Genomic DNA, 20,167 nt, shown 5'->3' with positions numbered 1-20,167 from the left:
GCAGCAGTTCACTAAATATTCAACAAATCAGCCTTGAAGTATAGAAATGTGTGTTTTTCTGTTAAAAATTGTTTCTAAGAAGACAAATTACACACCAAAAATGCAGGGTAAGTGCAGTCTTGTGTCAGGTAGTGACCCCTAAACCAATAACCGCATTCAATGTGCGAAATACTGAGCAAAAATGATACAAGCATTGGTGCTCTCCCAAAAATGCCTTCGGATGATTATTGCTCCAGTACAGGAGCGATAATAAGGAAGGTAGTGGAATATGAGACCATACAATTTATTACTTTTAATGCACCTAATTACTTGCTCCTGTACTGTATCATACAGTGACATGGCTCACTGAGTCCATAACGTGTAATCTCATTGAAACCAGCTCTTTCTGACCTCTGAAGCAACTGGGACTGCGCTTCACAACTGATCTGCTCCACTTCAACCGACCACTCCAAGGGAGATTGGCAGGACCCCACTGGCTGGAAGAAGGATACTGTAGCCAAGGGACAACCACAAAACAAAAAAAAAGTCGAGAAAAATTAAGGTTTCTGCAAAACACAAAGTGAATGATGTCCTTCTACACAGCTTCCCTGACAAATCCACCACCTGATACAAGCAAATAATTATGCAAGGAACTGTTAATCTCTCAACTTTTACTTACATTTTTCATCTGTTTAGTAGACAAATAGTTATGAGCTATATCAAATATCTCACTAATGCCCTCTACTGAAGGAAAACAGCCACAAACAAGATGCAGCTGCTCTCAAACATTTATAACCTAGTGAAAACTTTTGGAACTGGATACATCGCTAGCTTGAAATGGTTTTATTATCTAAAAAAAAAAAATACTATGAAAATACATATCCTTTATTATCTTTAATTCTTTGGGCTTTTACAGAATTATATTTGGTTCTGGATAAAATAATACCCTCCAGTACTTAATTTTACACCTGTAAATAGAAGTCATTCAATTTCTATTTTTGAACAGAATAAAATTAAAATTATTCTTTCAAAAAACATACTTTCTTTAAGAGAGCATACCTCAAGTCTAAACGGGAATTCTATTCATAAAACTGCCTTCATAGGTCAAAGATCAAAAATTAGTGAGGGTCCACAACATGCAGAGCTTTAAAAAATGTCACATCCTTTCATTTTCAGCATAAGAAATGGGCAACTTGTTCAGGGCAAATACTTGTTTGAACTGAGGATTTTATTATTAATCTCTGAAGACTGCTGAATTTAGGGTCACAGTAAGGGTTGATTAGGTACAAGGTGCACAAAGCTCTCCTCTGTCAATGCTATTGAAAGAAGCAAGTAATTTAGATTCAGAATTGGTCTTGGATTGAAGCTCACTCCATTACCGACCATTTTCAATTTCAGCTATACAATAAACATCAAGCTCAGCAAGGAAATTAGTACATTTGGTAATGTATTGGGAGAGATGGGTGGGTCTTTGACAAGATGACACTTATCACCAAAGCTTCAGTTAATGAAACCCTTGAGTGGTTTCTGCGTTTGACATATTTTGACATTTTTTGAAATCACATCCAGCGGGTTTTTTTACCCCACAATGTTCTTCTTTACAAGAAAAAAAAAATCCATCTATCTTTAAAATGAGTACTGAAGTACTGCAATATTATTGGAAAAAATTAAAGAGATGCTGACTGCATTGAAGGCAGGGAAGAAGAGAATCTGACTTTCTTTAAATGTAGAAAATACAGCAAGATATACAGTATTTAAATTGAGGAAACGCCAAAGCTAACATTTTCAGAAGAGAGCTTCAACAGGCATGTTTGCTGTTAGCCTGTTTGTTCTGAAAATGTCATAAACTATAATAGGAAGTCTGATACTTACATGACCGCAGAAAATGTTTAGTCTTAATTTTTTTTCACATTTGTTTCTACCTTATCCATGTAAAATTTACCATAAAGTACTTTAGAATGTTTGTTATTAATGAGATTAAAATGAGATTTTCTATTAAAATATGAACCTGTGAAACAAGTTTTTCTGAGATAGTTGCACAACACAATTGGTTTTATTTTCGTTTAGCATATTGTTCTCTATTATTTAAGTTTAAAATAGTGAGAACAAATGAGAAAATAACATAGCTATAAACCTTGAGCAAACTTACTGTACAAAAGACACCAAACTATGTGCAAAAAATGAAAGAAAATTAGGAGACAGAAAGGGGGAAACGAACAATTGCTAGCCTAAAAGTAGCTCTCTGTAGCTGATGACCCAAAACTACCACAATAGCTCTCAGATCACTTTAAATGCTGCTTTGTAGTAATGTGGCACCTACATTGTAAGACTAGAATTAAAAAGGGTCAGAAGAGACAGAAGACTGAGATCTCTCTAATTCTGAGTGGTTTGATATTTACTCTTCAGCTTTCTTGAAAGCCGAGGGAAATTATTATGGATTCATATATTTCAATCTCACACAGCTCTATTATTGTTCATTTTTTCATTCAGAACTGAGAGAACAATTAAAACAAAAAATACAAAGCAATCTAAACAGGGACATTCCTGAACTCTGCTAGACCTACAACGCAACACTTACAGCTCCAGTTCCTAGCCGGGTGGTCCCTCCCAGAGATTTTTTTTCAACACAAGTGGGAGGTCACCTTGAAGATTTCAGGGACAGGGATTGTATTATACAGGATACATACTCCTGAAGAGTTGCATTGTGTTGCAATGCAATTTTTATTTAAAACCTTGCCCTCCCATGACTCTGCTCTAAGCATTTCCCTTGCCTCCCTCAGTCAAAGTTTAAGGTGGCAGAGCAAGTACCATGTGTATTTCTGCCCTCTTGAAACCCTAAAGCAGAGATAATAGAAGATGATATCTTCTGAACCAAAGAAATCCTGTATCACAAAAGAGTTAATGATTATTTCTCTAGCTTTAGAGGATTTGTTTTGCTTTGTTTTGTTTAAACTGGAATTGTTTCCCACAATACTATGACCAGAATCTGCCATATCCTACTGAGTCTTCGAATCTTTCTGACATAGTTTCATTTTACACTTCAAGATGAGTTCAAATGACCCAAACTACAAAATATTAGTAGCATTGCTGAGCAACTCTCAGTAATACCCAAAAGATATATTACACTGCATGGAATAATGCAGTAGACCAGGTGCTTCTGGGATTCCAACAAGCTCCCTTAGAACTAGACCATTTGCTCTTAACAACATGGTAAGTTTAAATTAAGGATATCCAAAAATCCATTGGGAATCTCAATGAAACTTTGAGTTGTCCCAGATCCGCATTTCAATACGGGAAATGTTTAGATGTAGGTTCTCTAATTTCACCTTCTACTTTAATATGATAGAGATGAGGAAGACCAAGTTAGATGTTACACGGCTGGGTTAAGTGTTTTGTGTTATCTGTATTCAAACAAGTATTTTGCACTTTTTGAAGAAATTACAATGAAAGGAATCCACAATTCTACTGTGCACTCATAAAAATTGCAACTGAATAAATAGTTCACATGGCATCCTGCAACTCAGAACAGGAGTGTGTATCCACACATTTTATTCTAGAAAGTTTAAAAAAAAATCGGGCTTAAACTTTCAAATCACTAGATATGATCCCAGGGAATAGAATCATTTAAGTACCATACTACACAATGTGATGTGCAATTATTTTCTGACAGCATTTACCAGAAATCTGGGTAGCTTTCACACTTCTGACTAGTCAAAAACATTTAGCCTGTACCACTAATAAAGATACCTGTCAGTATACAGCAGATTGGAACCTACATACTAAAAAATCTTCAGTTGTTCAAACGAGCAAGTTTACAAAGTAAGAAAATTCTTTTATATAGATCCAAAATGCTTTCTGATCCAGTTAAGACATAACACATTACAGTGACTGTATCAGAAGTCATTGATCAAACCAAGCATCAACTCCATGCTTTATATTTTTCTTCTAATACAGAGCCAATTTTCCAAATTTTATTCAGTTAGTACTCTAAGTCAAGCGGATCTTCCATTACCATTGTTCAAGTAATAGATGGTTTGGTTTGGATGGACAACATGACATGACAGTACCCATCAAATTCAAATCTGTAATGATCTGTCTTTCTACCTTCAGAAAGAAAGGATGGATTTGTGCTTTTTCCTGCACGTTCGCAGGCACTAGACTAGCTGAGCCTACCTTCAATTTCTTCTGACTTACAAAATCAAGAACTCCGGCCCTGAGTGGCTGGAGTTCCCTAACAGTGGGAATACCTCCTGGCCCATCTACTGCAGAAGGGGGTAATGTTGAGGGGGTAATGTTATGTGCCCTCATGTCCTCCTTTCTTTCACAAATGTCCACTCATTTTGTGCATCTTCATGAGGGATGGGTTTTTGACAGATTATGTCAAACTATGCAACCTATCTCTCTGCAAAGGGAACTGATTTTTGGCCTCCCTCACATCTCATGTTACTAGTGGCCTTTCACCTTACTGAATAACTGATTATGCATCCAGAATAGGTTTCGCCCTAATTATCTTTCACAGCATGAACTACCATCTTGTTCTGCCTCTCTCTGCAGCCCTTCCCACTGCATCTTCTTCCATTGTTAAAGAACATACGAGTATAAGCACTACTGGATGAATTATGTTCTTCATGCCCCAAGAAAAAAAGTTTGAAATGCTGAAAAAAAAAACAACTCTGACTTGTCTAAACAAGTTCTCTAGAAAGAGGAGGGCTCGTATTTTCTGCAAAATATTTAATTTTCTTGAGATTCAAGACTTTTTTGGGGGGATGGAGGAAAAAATGGAAAATAACCAGATGCTGTCACATATTATGAGTGACCTACAATAACAATCTGTACTTCTACCACTCTTTTTTACATGGCTCTTTAAAAAAAAAAAAAGCATAAAGTTTACGAGTACTTCACTGTTTTCTTCAGTTTAAAGCATGCAACTGGCTCAAGTCACATGCCCAACACCCACGAAACAAGGTTGCATGACTGCAGGTAGCAGAAACCAATTGCAACATCCTCCATTGAATTGAAGACAGCCAAAGGTCTGCTGGATAACTGAAGGGTTAAAGAAAATTTCTAAGAACATTTTTACTTCATTCCTTTTCTACCTTCTACAAGCAGATAAAGAAGTGAACCTTCTTATTCAAAACCCGTCAGTTACATGCAAATTTACAAAGGTGTTAATAAACAATAAGATTTATAAAAAGTTGCCAGAAAAAATATTCCACTAACTTAGGTTCTCATTATCAACAGAATGTAATTAATACAATCCTTTATATTATTTATTTTTCCTATTATTTTCCCTGCCAGACTTCTTCACTGTAAGGAAGCAGTACTGTAAAAGGCCCAGGTGAAGCAAGGTTTCTTTGTGGTCACCTATGGCCAAGAAAGGCTGGAAGACAGCAGGAAGAGATGGAAAGAATCAGGACGAGCACAGACATTTGGAGAGCCTCCTGGAGGTACCTCTAACCTTCCACACAACTGACAAAATAATCCAAAGTACTTTATCATTAAGCTACTGACAATTACTACTTTTCCCAGAGGTTTATGAACAATAAGTATATTTCCTTTTAATATTTGCATATGTTTTCTTAATGGCTTGGGATTTTATAACTCAAAAATGCAATTAGGCTCTTTACAGTATCTATCCCAAAACACCAAAAGCCATAAGGGTTAAAAATGATACATTGTGTCTTCCATGAATCAGTATTAAAAAAAAAAAAACAACAAACAAACAATAGTATGAAATCCAAATTAGGAGTCATCAACATCTATAGCTTTATATAATTCCAAATAGAATATTCAGGCTTGCTGAAAACATAGGGATTTTGTGTGTGTATATTCATATTTTGGCATGGCAGTGACAAAACTCAAATCTTTGTCTTGTTGAAAACAATTCAGCAAAGAATAATGAGCAGATAACTCTTGAAAAACAGTGTCCTTAGTTCAACTGCTTAGACTTACTGTCCACTGAATTTCATAGTACTCAAAGGTTTACTATAGAAGCTTTTGTCAGAAATAAGTTCAAGGTTGCCTTTTTCTCCTTACTTTAAGCCATTCTTCTAACTCCAACTGGTATCTCTAATATCTCTTAATGCCTCCCCTTTGACATCTCCCCAAATGCATCATTTTTCTCAATCACTCTAATGAAAGACTTCTGACACACTCATTCTCTCTCTGTTCATGATTCTACTTTGACTATAAGTTCCTCAGGTCAGGGTCTACTTTTTTTTCTTCTGTATTTCTACCTTAAGTTATATAAAAAGGGGTCTGGACCAATAGCTAGAGCTTCAAGCATCAATACAATAAAAATACTAAATTATCGTAACAGGTTTCTGATAAAAGTTTTTAGCTTTTAGTAGACATTGTAAGCTTCCTGGTGATCCAGGATATAGTTTTGTGGTTGACATTGGTAGTAGGGTGATGGTTGGACCAGATGATCTCGGAGGTCTTTTCCGACCTTAATGATTCTATGATTCTATGCTACACTTCTGAATTAAAACTGCTCCAAGAACGTTCTTATGTTTATAGCAACTACAGAATTACAGAATCTGTTTCTGAAGCTGGGCCTTGAATTGTCACATGGATTGGAAAAAGAAAATTACCTTGATTGCTCTAATAAATTATTGTGTATTTTACAGGTATGTCTGATGGCATGACAATTATGGTGAAAAGATTAGATAAGGAAGCAAATAAAGAAATATGGTCACATTATTGTTTTCAGGAATCACTAAATTGTACACCAAATTAATGCATGTAACTGGGAGGCAGCATAATATGTTATATCTGAATTAGAAAAACAAAAAAGAGACAATGATGCTATTCGACAGTTTAGAAAGTAAGATGCAGGCAGAAGTGCTAAAAAAGTGAATATTCACATAAGAGAAATAAAGGAAAGATTTTGTTCAGCGAAGTACATATAATGGATCACTTAAGTGGAAAGTTACTTTCAAGAGTAGTTTCAGGTTCCAAACTTACAATGGCCAGTAAATAAGGAAATATTTCAGATATAAAAAATAAAAATCCCGTATTTATTATATTTAAACTAGTTTCATAAATTTGTAATGAGAAAAACATTGTGTGGAATTTCTGCAGATAGGACCTCAGCAAGAAGAGATACTGTTCCACCTAAAACCAGAGTGGGCATCTCTCCATGCATCAATGTACATAAGCTGATTCTCAGTGAAGTGAAAGAAGCCACAAGGAAATAAGGTATAATAAATCAGTCCTAGAATGAGCATCCAGAGGAATGTATGGTTTGACTTAAATGATCAAAACCAGTTGGAGAAGAAAGTATCAAACATTATGGAACAGAAGACCCTAAAACAACTAGACAGACTCTCTTCATTTTGACTCCACTTGCTAGCTTGTAGTTTCACTTGCTGATCTTTGAGATCACCATGCAGATTCAACGTGATAAGTGTCTTCATCCCTGTACTTTTTGTGACCTTACACAAGTAAACAGTATACGGTTATAATAAACAAGTGCCAAATGAAGTTCTCCTTAATAGAGCTGACAATTTACTTAAACATTTATATATTATTATAGAGTCTTTGCCACACAAAGCTTTAAAATAGAACTTTTAAAATAGAACTGTTCACCTTTTTTTTTCTCCAGAAAGTCTTGTTTGAAACTGTATACCTCTACTATAATTTCTGAAGCTTTCCTTCATCTGTTCAGAAAGGGTCAGTGTTCCAACATAATTCCTTCCTTTCCACTAAGTTCTGTATACTTAGACACATGCACTCAGTTGCGAAAAAAAAAGCCAGATCTGCTTCACAAAGAAAGCATCATTCACTTATTACTTAAGTTTAAAAAACAGAAAGGCAGCAGAAGAAAGTTATACAAAAAACTTAAACTACAGCATTCATAATGGAAACAAGTAGGGGGAAATCCTGGAATGGAAGCCAAAATTTTTAGAACTTTCAAAACTGACACAGAATCAGAATCATACAGAATCATACAAAACCTTTCTTTACACTTTCTAACTAGTGAAGCTGTTAAACACCACACAAAATCTGAAACTCTATGCACATACAACATATCACTGAGTTCACCTTGTTGTTGGAACCTCATCCTTCACAGTTTGTAGCTTTTTATTAAAGTTAACAATATAACCATTATAAATGCGTTGTTTGCTTTTAGTAGAAAGAAAAACGTGCCTATGTTTAATTAGGTTTGACTGTAAATGGTTGCAAGTAGACTGTGAAGTGCTCATTGTAGAGAATGCAATGTAGGAACATGGCAATCCCACTTTTGCTGCTATTATTGTTTGCCTAGAGACACCTTTCCGCAAGACTAAATTCAACATGACAAGGTGTCTGTCTGCACCATGACATCTGTATCACCACAATAGGAAAAAAACAGCCAACAAGAAGATATTCATTTTTACATGTAAGCTTAAAACATGTAGAATAGCATGAACTAAGAAATACAGGCATATTAAGGAAAAATGCATGGCTCTCCCTTATCTTCATGTTTCCATAGAACATGCTATAATTATATCCAAACTATTTTTCATTAATTCAATTATTTTTTTGTTTTGTTTTTTCCATTTTAAGCTGAAAAAAAAACATATTTTCCAGATTACATGAGGCTTATTTGTTTTTATATTGCCATGAAAATATCTTAATATTTGATCACATATAATTTGTTTTGATTTTGAGATTTTTAAAATTAATACAATTCTAAGATAACCTAGTAATTTTGAAGTGAAAAACCAGACAAATATGTATTTCAATTTGTAATATGTATTTAAAGATTATTGTTATTTTTTTAATTAGCAGGTAAGGTTTCATTTTGTTTGTTAATTTTAATTTTAAAACTATCACTTGGTTTTTTTCTTCCAGGGCAGTTTCTAAACAAATGAGTTTTTGAAGTATTAAGGAAATACAAAACTTTATTACCAGAATAAAGAAAACATTCTTATTCCATCTTAGATTAAGAAAAAAAGTCTTTGCTGTAGTTACATGTTTACTCTGGTCCTTTAACTATTAACTTGCTATCATGATGTGAGTGTCAGATTTACCTAAACTATGTTTAGGCATACTATGTTTAGGTATGGTTCATTCATTTGACAAATTTTTGTAATCATATACTTTAGAAAAAGAGCGATGAAAGTGAGTGACACATAGCCAAAAATAATGCTTCAAAATGAAAATTTTGAGATTTCTTCATGAGAAGAAATTCATTTTATCTTCCAAACACAGTACATCATAAAGCTCTGCTAAAATCTGAGCATGTAGAAAAAGGACCATTCTTCAAAAGAAGCTTCTATACTCTTCATTATGTTATTTCCCCAAGTTAAGCAAAAGTGTATATTTACAGAGGACTGTGCCCATGCTTCAGCCTTTCCCTTTATAACCCATTTAAAACCAATTCTTACAACTGTATTTCCCTCTATATTGCAAAAAGTTATTTTGTATCCACTGCCTTCAACTACAAAATGGCTGGAGAGATTTTATTCCATCTTTCAAATAAAACACAGAACATCATAGGCTGAGAGCAGAAACTAGTAGAGCAAAATTTTTTCAAATTGTTAAAGCTTCGCAGACTTAGCTGATGAAAGAAAGGTGGAAACTGTTGTTAAATCTTAATTCTTAACTACCATTTACAGTGTTCATTATAGTTAATAGTGAGTTTTATTCCATTGTTCCATTAAACAATGGAATAACCTTCTACAAAAGGTTGCATGAGATCAGTAGCAGTACAAGTAATTGAGACAGGCGTAGAAATTTGTAGGAAATCTGTTCAAAAGAGTTTAATTATTTAACTAAAAAAAATAAAACAATGGATATTAAGAATCAACAAATAGTCCCATAAACAAGTATGTGAAATAGGAATGTTACTCCCCAATATCCTAAGTGAATGAAAAACAGTACCAGTGAGAATAAAACTATGCATTTATGAGATTTCTGCTTTCCCTTAATTTGTTATATTTTCTTTACTTAATATATTTTCAGAGACGCATTTTGTATCCAAATTTACATTTAACTAATTTAGATATACTTCAGATCTCACTTGGAAATTAAATTAGAAAACATAAACGGTAACAGACTAAAATTACATTGTAACTGTAAATATGTCCCTATTCTGCTGCAGAGTAGATCAATGACAAGTCTTTAAGATAAAATCAACCTTCAAAACGCCTCCACATAAAGAGATGAGGGTCTATAATAAAGAAACATAACTTATAAATACCAAAATACATGCCCTAGTGAATAAGTGCATATATTGTTTGAAATTTCAATTGTTACAACTTGTTCAGTTGTTCCATAATCGATAGCAAAACAAATGAGAAGGATCAAATTGTGTTTAAAAACAAATTGGATCAGAAATAAATTCTTTACTTTTAAAACTACAAAATCAATGAACAATCCATGTTTAAAGCATATTTAAGTGCTATAGTACATTTCCATTTTTGTTTATAAAATAATTAAAAAAATCAGCATTTACTTTTTTCTTGAAAGACATTTTAATCTTATGAATAAAATGGTCCTATTCCCAAAAATAATACATACATAGTATATAGTGAATAAAGTTGCACTCATTTATTTTCTTCTAAATTTGAAAACATGGAACAGACATCTATTATTTTAAAAGATGTACAGCTATGTTATAAAGCAGTAGACATATTGTAACCTATACCTAAATAAAGCTTTTTAATATTATTTTCAGAGTTCTGAATTATTTTTTAAATTAAAAATCATTTCATTTTTTGGCTAAAGTACTACAGAAAAAATTATGCAGATGCAATCATAATTGCTAAACATGTGTTATATATAATGTAGAAATAAAAAACAGTATTTTGAACAGGTGGACCTTTAAAAAAAGATTCCTAATTATTCTTATACTGTTAAAATTATTTCAATTTTGCATCTCAGCAGATACACATTTGTACACCAGAAACAGGTGTTCATCAAAAGGAGATGATAAAGAGATACTGCAGTCTAGGCTTGGAACCTCGCCTGCATGGTGTGATGACAGATAAATTAGAAAAATCCTGCTAAACATCTCTCTACACTTCAGAAGGAGATTACACCTTTTTAAAAAGGCAAAACATGCAGTTCAATTACTTATTGTCTTGGCATGTGGTTGTGATGAAAGAAGGAATCTTAAACATCAATAGAGCTAAACTAACTTCCCAGATGGCCTTCAGAAGAGGGAAACCTTCAGCAATCCACCTGCACATAAAGCAACTTTCTGCTATTTAAAATAACATAAACGTTTCCCCACCCATCCATTCAAATAATCCCTTTATTTTAAATGGCTATTTGATGCATACCTCCTTTTCTTTCCCCCTACCAAAAACAAAGAGGAAAATCTTGTAGAAATAAAAAGTTATTATTTGTGGGATTACCTCAATGAATGTCTTTATTGCTCCTTCCACTTTGTATCTGAGCCACACTGCAACATTCACTGTACTTGTATTTTTCATTTAATATTGAAGTTATAGCAAAAACGTTGTATCACTGAAAACAATCATTAACACACATGCAAGATATGAAGTGGTGGATTGGTTAAATATTTATAGAGATGCATTCTAGCGTTTGGTGAGAATTTCCTAACTAGCTGCAAAAAATAAAAAATACGCTTGGCACCATGAACAATCCAAATTACTGTTCTAAGCAAAGTTATTTACTAAGTTATTTACTAATGCATTTAACAGGTGTAATCTGAGACATGATATACATTAGTATACATGACATGAAATGTAAGAGGTATTGCGAGTCATCAGAAGATCTAACCTTTAGTTATAAATTCATACCTAAGTTATCAAGAAATGTGTTTTAATCTTAAATTAAGGTTATTGCAGTGATGATATGAGAGATGGGAACAAGGAACTCTATTCCATAATGTCACTACGGTCTGAATTTGTTACTTTAGCTGTTCTCATTTGAATATAGCACGATTTGGACATTGTTCACATGGTTGTATGATCTGAATAATCAAAGGAGGAATTGCAGAAAAATTATCTCATGTAAAAAGCCAGAAAAAAAGGATACTTTCACTTTAATTAAAATTTCTTTGGGAGCAGTCTGGTTCAATATAAAAGTTACATAGTAGAGTTCAATATATGCACTAGTATATTGCAATTGCAAGATGACCTCATATGATACTACTGTTACAAGTTTCCAACAAGTAAAACAGAACTGACTAAAGGCAATGCCGAAAATTAAAACAAGTTTCTCCGTTAATTTGTTATTGGCTACCTGTTATGTAATACTTTATGCATAGTCAGAATTGGCCCTAAGAAACTGACTTCAAAGTGGGTACTGTTAGTGAACTGATAGGCACAGGTTAGGCACCTCATTTTTGCATGCAGAGACTATTGACATAGAAAGAAATGAGCTTGAATCCTGGATTCCAAGCTAGTATACGCTGAAATCAGCAGACATTAAAACTACTGAAGGATGAAAAAAATACCTATGATTTCTGCTGTATACATAGTTGTTTTAATATGAAAATGAAACTAAATTGCTGGTAACAGGAATCTTTTATTCTTTCTAATTTTAAGCTCATCTCCAATAGCTGCAGCTCCATGTTAGAGAGGAGGCCTGCAATAATCAATGAGATGCAACCCTCAAGCTCCAGACAAAATGCCAACACAGCCCTCAGTTGGGCAAAATTTGGATGCCCTTGATTTAAGCTTTCTAAGCCTCTACAGTTCCAGTTCAGAAGATTAATATAATTCCCATAGCTCATACTTCTCAGAAGATATTTTTTGTTTGATGCTCACTATATTAGTGATAAAAATATACAAACCCAACTGTTTTGGTTCTCACTGTGTATTTGTGATTGAAATACTTTTAGACAATTCTCATCGAGCAGAACAGAAGTGATGCCAGCAACAAATTCCTGCTTAGTAACTGAACGTTTAAGTGGTATCACTTCACAGGTAGTGCTTCTGTGTTCACCTTCACCCACAAAAGATACAACATATTCACTGTCATCAGTCCAGTGAAACTTCCCCTGTATTCATCCGCTGCTTGGGACAGTCCAGTGTGCTGACATTCACTGTTAGACAATGCCATCTTGTAAAAACTGCTCCTCAGATTTCTAGTGATTTCTTTAGACAGTGAGAAGCTACACTTGGCCTTTCTCAACTTTGGCAACAGGAATTTTTAATAAAAGATCTTTACAGTTAGATATGTGATTGTATTTAAAATTAACATACAAGCAGACTTATGGCAAATACTTACAGATGGGTATGAAATAGAAAGAATAGGAAAAACATTATTTAGAAAGCAAAGAGGTGTCAGTCAAGTATCACTACAGGAGCGAGCAGGCAATGACACCTAAACTCAAATTATAGTTACATTTTAAATATTCCTTTTCCATATCCCCTTTTTATCTACTGCACCCTAAGTCATCTGTTCCAGCTGCCCCTTTCCTTCACACCTCCTTTCAAAGAGAGGACCCCACCCTGCTCCTGTTCTTTAATGGTACAAACACGCGTGTTATACCCCTATTTGTCCAGGTCCTTCCTTCTTCCATACTAGCATTGATATAAATGCCTTTCTTAAGCAGCTTTCACGTGATTTTTCTGTTTTTCATAACAACATCCAAAGCTCTTAGTAGCTAAGTTAGTTTTTTAATTCACACGGTAGCAGTACACATTGTCTGCTAATAATGGGAACCCTACTGACAACCGGTAAACAGTTTTATTTATTATATATATATTTATATATATATATATATATATAAAACAAAATTCCTGCTTTTTAGAAGTTTGAACAGTGTTTTTATTCAGCAGAAAATAGTTGCACTGATAATAGTTGTGTAATAAAAACCAAACCAGAGTAACAGCACTACTACAAAACTATTCATCTGGTAGACAAATCAGGGGGGGAAAAAGCCACTGTTATGTTTTAAAATATGCATGTCATACAACTCTGGTTGAATATAAACCTATTTAAACCTATTTTTAATTAAGTTTGCCAACCAGTACATTCACGTTAATAGAAAACCATAAACAGCCTCCTGGGTACCAGTTTGCAGACTGCTGTACCTTCAAATACTGTGATAAGATACAGTAAAGCAAGAACTTGGCCTAATATCATTCAGCAAACAACTTCTGATTTACAGAATAAGCAAGCATTATAGTGATGGGTTTGAACTTTAAAAATATTCCTATCTCTGCCTACAACTGAGGTGATTGAGAGTCACCCATGTAAAGTTAATAGGCAAATAGACCCTAAGTCTCCTAACTAGCTAGGGATATGCAGTTGCTACAACATGCTGTTCCTCTGCATTATTCTTGTTCAGTGCATACATAACTGAAAATAAACACCAGCCAGATTTCTTTGACAAACCACGATAGATAAATATTTTTCACATGCCTAGCCGTAACTCATCATCATTTTCAGACAAATTGCTTCTTCTGTACTAGGAATGCTTCACATCATATGCAATGAAAAATGCTATTTAAGTTTATGGACATCATTGGATAGTTTTGAAAGCACTGTACTGCTTTGTACATAATGGTTACAAACCTTTTTAACCTTTGTAGACTTAACAAAAGGTGACAAACATCATGGAAAGTTTTGAGTAAATTTAAATAGCATTTGACTTCACCACCTTTGAACCAATCCACTGGAAATCTTCAAAACAAGCTCTCTCCTCTCAGTCACCAGTCACTCTTCTTGTTTTTAATCAAATAGCATAAGTAGAATTAAAAAAAAAAATAAATGACGGCTAACAGCCTAATACCTGCTGATTTCACAATACTGTAGCAATTATTAAGTAGTTTAGGAAAAAAAACCAGCCTACAAACAGATGCATTACCTTCAGCAGATGTTCTTTTATTTGCCAAGTCTCTGTCAGTCATCTTGCCTTAGGCATTCTCCTCATTTTGTTTGTTTTCTGTTTCCCAAACTGTTTTTTCTAGGTATACTTTTAGCTATACAGACTTCAGAGTAAAAAATTCCTTTTCTTTGTGAAAACAGCAGCTTTAAATTTCTGTAAATACTTTTCATCGTAACAGAGGAAATCCTCTAGCCTGTAGTCAGCCTATTTCTAGTTTTCTATGATTTAATATTTTGGCAGTCTCTCAACTGGCTCATTCCAAACTTCATGTATCTGACAAATCTCCCTGTTTCTTTGGAAGATTGATGATATCAAGAGCCTACTTCTGGGTTTCTAAAAAGCAGCTCAATCTCCAGCTATTTTTAGGAGCCCCAAAAGTGTAGCACAAATGTTTCACACTGACAGAGACATTTCTTCCCCTTTGCCCATTGAGGAGTTGCTCAGAAGAGGTTCAGCAGAGAGAAACATGGTAACAGCCCACAGCAGAAACAAGTGGAAATCTGAAACAGAGTAGGATTTGGATGCCAACTTTAGCAAACAACATACTCAGGGATTAACTCCCTTTTCTTAGCATATGTCTGAAGAAACATGGAGAAAAGAGAGACTGCATCTCAGAAGAAGAAAAAAAAAAAAAGTTTTTAAGAGGTTATTTAAAATCTTCAAGGAGGAAGAGGAAAAAAAGGGGGAAAATGGGGAAGTAAGGAGTGATGGAGGAGTAAGTGTTAGGTTAGTTAAAAGATATATATTTGTAAAAGGTATATAAATATGCACCTGTGTGCATTCACTGGAGTTCCATCTTTTTTAAGCAGATTTTAAGCAGACCAAAAGGTATGGGAAACAGCTTTGTTGTCTAAGTTCTGAGAGTTACAGCCATTTCAGATATCTTCATGAATACTTTTAACTGAGAAATCAATCTCCAGACTTGGTGGACTCCCAGGAACAGTAATCAGGCATTTTCATTCTGTTATCTGTTTTTAAGTTGTTTATTATAATTGTTCTTTTACAGTATCTTGTCTGCTTGAAGTTTCAGCAAAGCATGGCAAAACAAAAATCATACGGAAAATAGCTTCATTTTTACTTGATGGAACTCTTATCATATGCTATCTTTCACTCTAAATTAATCTGTTGCACCCTTTTTCTCTCCTCTGAACTTTTCTGAATCCCAGGAGCTATCTCAAGCTCGATCAGTTTCCCAGTATATAGTATGGGTTCCTGCTTATAGTGCAGTCTGGTTTGAGTCCAGATTTTATCATCTGCTCTACAGGCAACTGACCCTCTGGGAAGGTTTTAGAATTTTTATTTCAGAATTTATCTGTCTTAAAAAATAATAATATTAAAAAATAATAAAAAAAGGTTCTGCTATCTTTGGGACAAGTATTTATATACATGTACTTGTAGACATTCAGATAATCATCTGTATCTTCTGAAATATCCCCATAATTATGAGGAAAATATATCCTGGAACCAATATTACAATTCAAAAGTTTTTTCTTCTTCTTAAGGCAAAATTTACTAATAACATCCTACCATTCTCAAAAAAGGAAAAGAAAAAGAAAAAAAGCTATTTTTAAAAATTATTTTATCTTGCAAAACAAAAGTATTCCACCACCCCAATTTTAAGAAAACTGCCATCAATTTCAGATGAATTGGATTCAGCAAGTCAGAAACCAAGTACTGAGATTTATCCCAAATTTTGGCCTTCAGTTTTAAACACCAACCCTTACCAACGACCCCTATGTTTTTTTGTTTTTTTCCCTTACATAGAGTGCCACCTACCAAAGTTCAGTGCAGTATTTAACACCAGAAAACACAGGCCCAGTACCAGCCAGAAAGTTAACTGCACTACGGCACCCCAGTGTCACTGGAAATCAGCCCTATGGGTTGTGAAGTAGTTGCACCCACCAACCCAGACTTCATTCCCTTATGAAAGGCAACTCCCTTCATCCCTCAACCCAGTATCATGGAGGTTGGTGGACGATTCTTCTCCCTTAAAGATTTTTCCTTAAAAGAAGCAGCACAACAAAAGTTGCACTCTGTTCTATCAGGATTTAATATACATATAATTTATTATGATTTAATAATTTAATATGTATTTATAATCTATCAGGATTTATGCTGCTGTTAAAACAAATTATAAAGTCATGATGTTATCATTTTTAAAAACATATAAATTTTCTTATGATACAATTATCATAAAATTTGCTTTTAAAATAATGTATGTGTTTGAAAACAGTTCTAGAATTTTATATATTTTTGATGGAGAGAATACTATTGCCTTGTGCACTAATGCTACATATGCTATTTAGTTTTGATACAGATTCCTGCAATTTTGCTGCTTCTTTAAAGAAAGCATTATTTTACAGGACCTTAATTACACACACTTCTAACCTTACAGTGGCAAGGGTCAATTAATTTTACCCTGAAGCTTATAGGATCCATGCTTGTTAAATAAAATGGAAAAAAATAAATCACTGAGTTGATTTGAAAAGGGAAATAACATTATAGCCTCATAGGGCCAATAAAATTACAGCTAATCCTTCTGGGAATCCAAATGGCAATAAAGTGAAAGTGAGTACAGATTAACACATTGTAAATCCACTTACTACCCAGCAATGTTTACACAAGGATTTGCCATTGCCTGTTACCATTCGATCAGCATTTAATTGCACAGTTTGCCAAGATTTTACTGAAGAGGTTACTTTATTTCCTACAAATATCATTCAACGTGCTTTAATCAAAGGCAAGAGTATGTACTGACATCTGATGGATGACGAAAAATGGGTGAGTTTCTAGGGCTTCATATTGATGACTTAGTCGAATATGAACAAGAGACTGAAATATCTAAGGAAATGCTTCAAGTGCAAGTGATCCTCTCTGTTAATATTCCTGAATTTGAAATGCAGGGGAGTGTACTTTCCATGTGTACTTTCAAAAAGCTATTTGCTTGAGTCCAAAACAGCTTTTTCCTTACTGCTCACTTATAATACAAACTGCACTCGCATGGAGGCCAACAGCCAGCAAAAACATATTTCCATTTTAACGCCTTTAGATGATCAAAGCATCAGCTTAATATAATCAGCTCAAATCCATTTACCAGTGAGCCTACCACTGTGCCCAGGGACTGTTTTCCTTTCCAGCCCTATCTATTCTGGAACAGGTGCTATAATAGTAAATTAATTAGTCTGTGGAGATGCACCTTGTTCTCCATCTCCACAGGCCTCTTGTGGGTCAGGGCCTTGAGGAAAATGCCATCTGGGCAGAGTTTCCCCCAGAGAAACAATCAAAGCCTACAGATTGCAGACTACAGAGGAGGGTTCGTATAACAATTAACCTTATTAGTCTTTTTTTTTTTAATGGTTGATGGTGTGTCAACATGTTGGCTCTGTAAATAATCTGCTTCACAAAATGATCTCTGCAACTAATTCAAAGAAATAACTTCTAACTAAAAATCCTCTGAAGAAAATACAGATCATCTGGCACTGAAAATGTACAGGTGAATGAGTACTAAACAATAATTTGCATGCATAGAAAGGCATCCCACAACAATTCTAGAATATGTGAAGTTTAACGTACTTTGACTTACAATTTTTGTACAGACCAGAAGGGATTTGTCCTATTAATCATTTTGGTTCTCTGTTTCTCATTGTGGTTTTACCAAATATCTAATTGTCAATGGAATCAGAACAAAATTCAATACATATCACAGGAGATATCAACATTTGTCTTGATAAACGTGGCAGTCATTTAAAGTTTAATTTAAGGCCCTAAAAATCTAAGGCTGAATTTGAAATTTATGGAACTGCTTTCACACAAGGCATTGTAAAACAAATGAGAATTTAGAAACCTCAAAATACAAAAGGAAAGCAAGATCTGTATACAATAAACACTCCTTGCATATTTTCACTCTAAGACTGGAGAAGAACAGAAATTAAGACAACAAAGCAAAATGAGCATCAAGTTCAACATTTCAGGCCATTTAAAAACACAAAGTATGTATAAATTTATAAATATAAGGTAACAAAAATAACATTCCTAATGAATGACTTCAGTGAACAACTCCTTTAAACATATTTTACTTGGATAAAAACTACTAAATTTGCATCATAATAAGAAACAAAGCAAAATGATTAGTTCCTAAAATGTTTTGATGACTTTTGACTCTCTGCTTGTGAATCACTTGAATTTCTTCTACAGTTCTTATTTAACTTACAAAATTTTATGCAGACTTTTATTCCGAGAGTTTGTTATATTTCATATTTCAAAATGTGCTATTTTGATGGAATACTCTGTTCAGTTTTTCTTGTTCCCTTCACATATAGATTTTCAGTGTAAACATCTGATGAATTACAACCTAGATTTTTTTTTTAATTTTTGAAAAAAATAAATTCTGTATTTTTAAAAGGAACTGTGCAAGTAAAACCCAATTGTTAAGATGAAAAGTATAGAAACAAAGCCAAAGCAGGCAATCATGAAAAAGTAACTTAAGTATTCACTAATCTCTAAGTATGATTAACATAAAATACTTTGGGATGCTAAATGTTATTTAAACTCTCCTCAAATACAAAACAGTTCTTCCTTTACAAGGGAAAGGAGATCTTGAATGATTAGCCCAATTCTAGAATACCATTTACTACCAGAATTCTTTCAAGTACTATCTCAACTATCTATACATGTAATACTAGTTACTTGACATATCATGCATATAATTGCTCTTTTCATTGCATGCATTCCCATAACAACCCTTTTGAGAAAGCAAAATATTTATCCTGTAAATTTATTACTGTAAATATTTCTGAAGTTTTTTGTCAGAAAGGTCACACGCCCGCTCATCCTCATTTCCATACTAAACTAATTTAATCCTTAAAATTAGAAATTGAAGAAATAAAATTAAATTCCTCCAAGAGACAAAAAATTCAAATCATAAGGTGACCAGAGTCTATTGGAAATTAGAAGTTATAATAAAGTGTGCATTGGGGGAAATTTAAATTGAATGTGTAGGTTGTTAATCTGGATAATAGAAAAACACCTATATTTACCTTTAATATAAAACTAGGAATGGAATCAACTGGACAAATTCAAATATTATTTCTTATTGTAGAAATGTCATTTGTAACTGCTAGAATCACCTCCTCCACACATTACTGAGCTGAAGGAGTGGGGTAGACCAGGGTGGAAGACTAACAAAATAGAAGAGAGACACTAAGGGAAGCCAATGAAGCAGCCTTAGGAGATGAAATAATGTGTGTACTCACTGAAGCATCTGAAAAAAATGAGCTACAAGGGACTGGATTCCATGAAGCAACTGCAAGAGACGAGATGCACTAAAGGGACTAGTAGAAGCCCTCAAGCGCTTCCTCCAGTAAGACACACTAGTTGCCCTCCATTTTATTG

The 20,167-nt window shown here is 34.0% G+C and overlaps 1 protein-coding gene across 7 annotated transcripts in view; it reads right to left on the bottom strand.

The window, feature by feature from the left end:
- LOC110353632 (SRY-box transcription factor 2) overlaps nucleotides 1-20,167 on the bottom strand; it is a 269,422-nt gene that overhangs the window by 160,427 nt on the left and 88,828 nt on the right. Inside the window, exon 1 of one of the 7 annotated variants that reach the window (XR_011811544.1) lies at nucleotides 11,328-11,412. The exons of the other annotated variants lie outside the window; for them this stretch is intronic. The gene's annotated coding sequence lies outside the window, so the exon portion shown is untranslated. Of the gene's footprint in view, nucleotides 1-11,327; nucleotides 11,413-20,167 lie in introns of those variants that run through there. 7 annotated transcript variants of the gene reach the window in all.

This window comes from Anas platyrhynchos, chromosome 9 (genome assembly GCF_047663525.1).
Source record: "Anas platyrhynchos isolate ZD024472 breed Pekin duck chromosome 9, IASCAAS_PekinDuck_T2T, whole genome shotgun sequence".
NCBI lineage: Eukaryota > Metazoa > Chordata > Aves > Anseriformes > Anatidae > Anas > Anas platyrhynchos.
The sequence above is the reverse complement of the archived record's forward strand: the minus strand, read 5'-3'. Positions and strand labels throughout refer to the sequence as shown.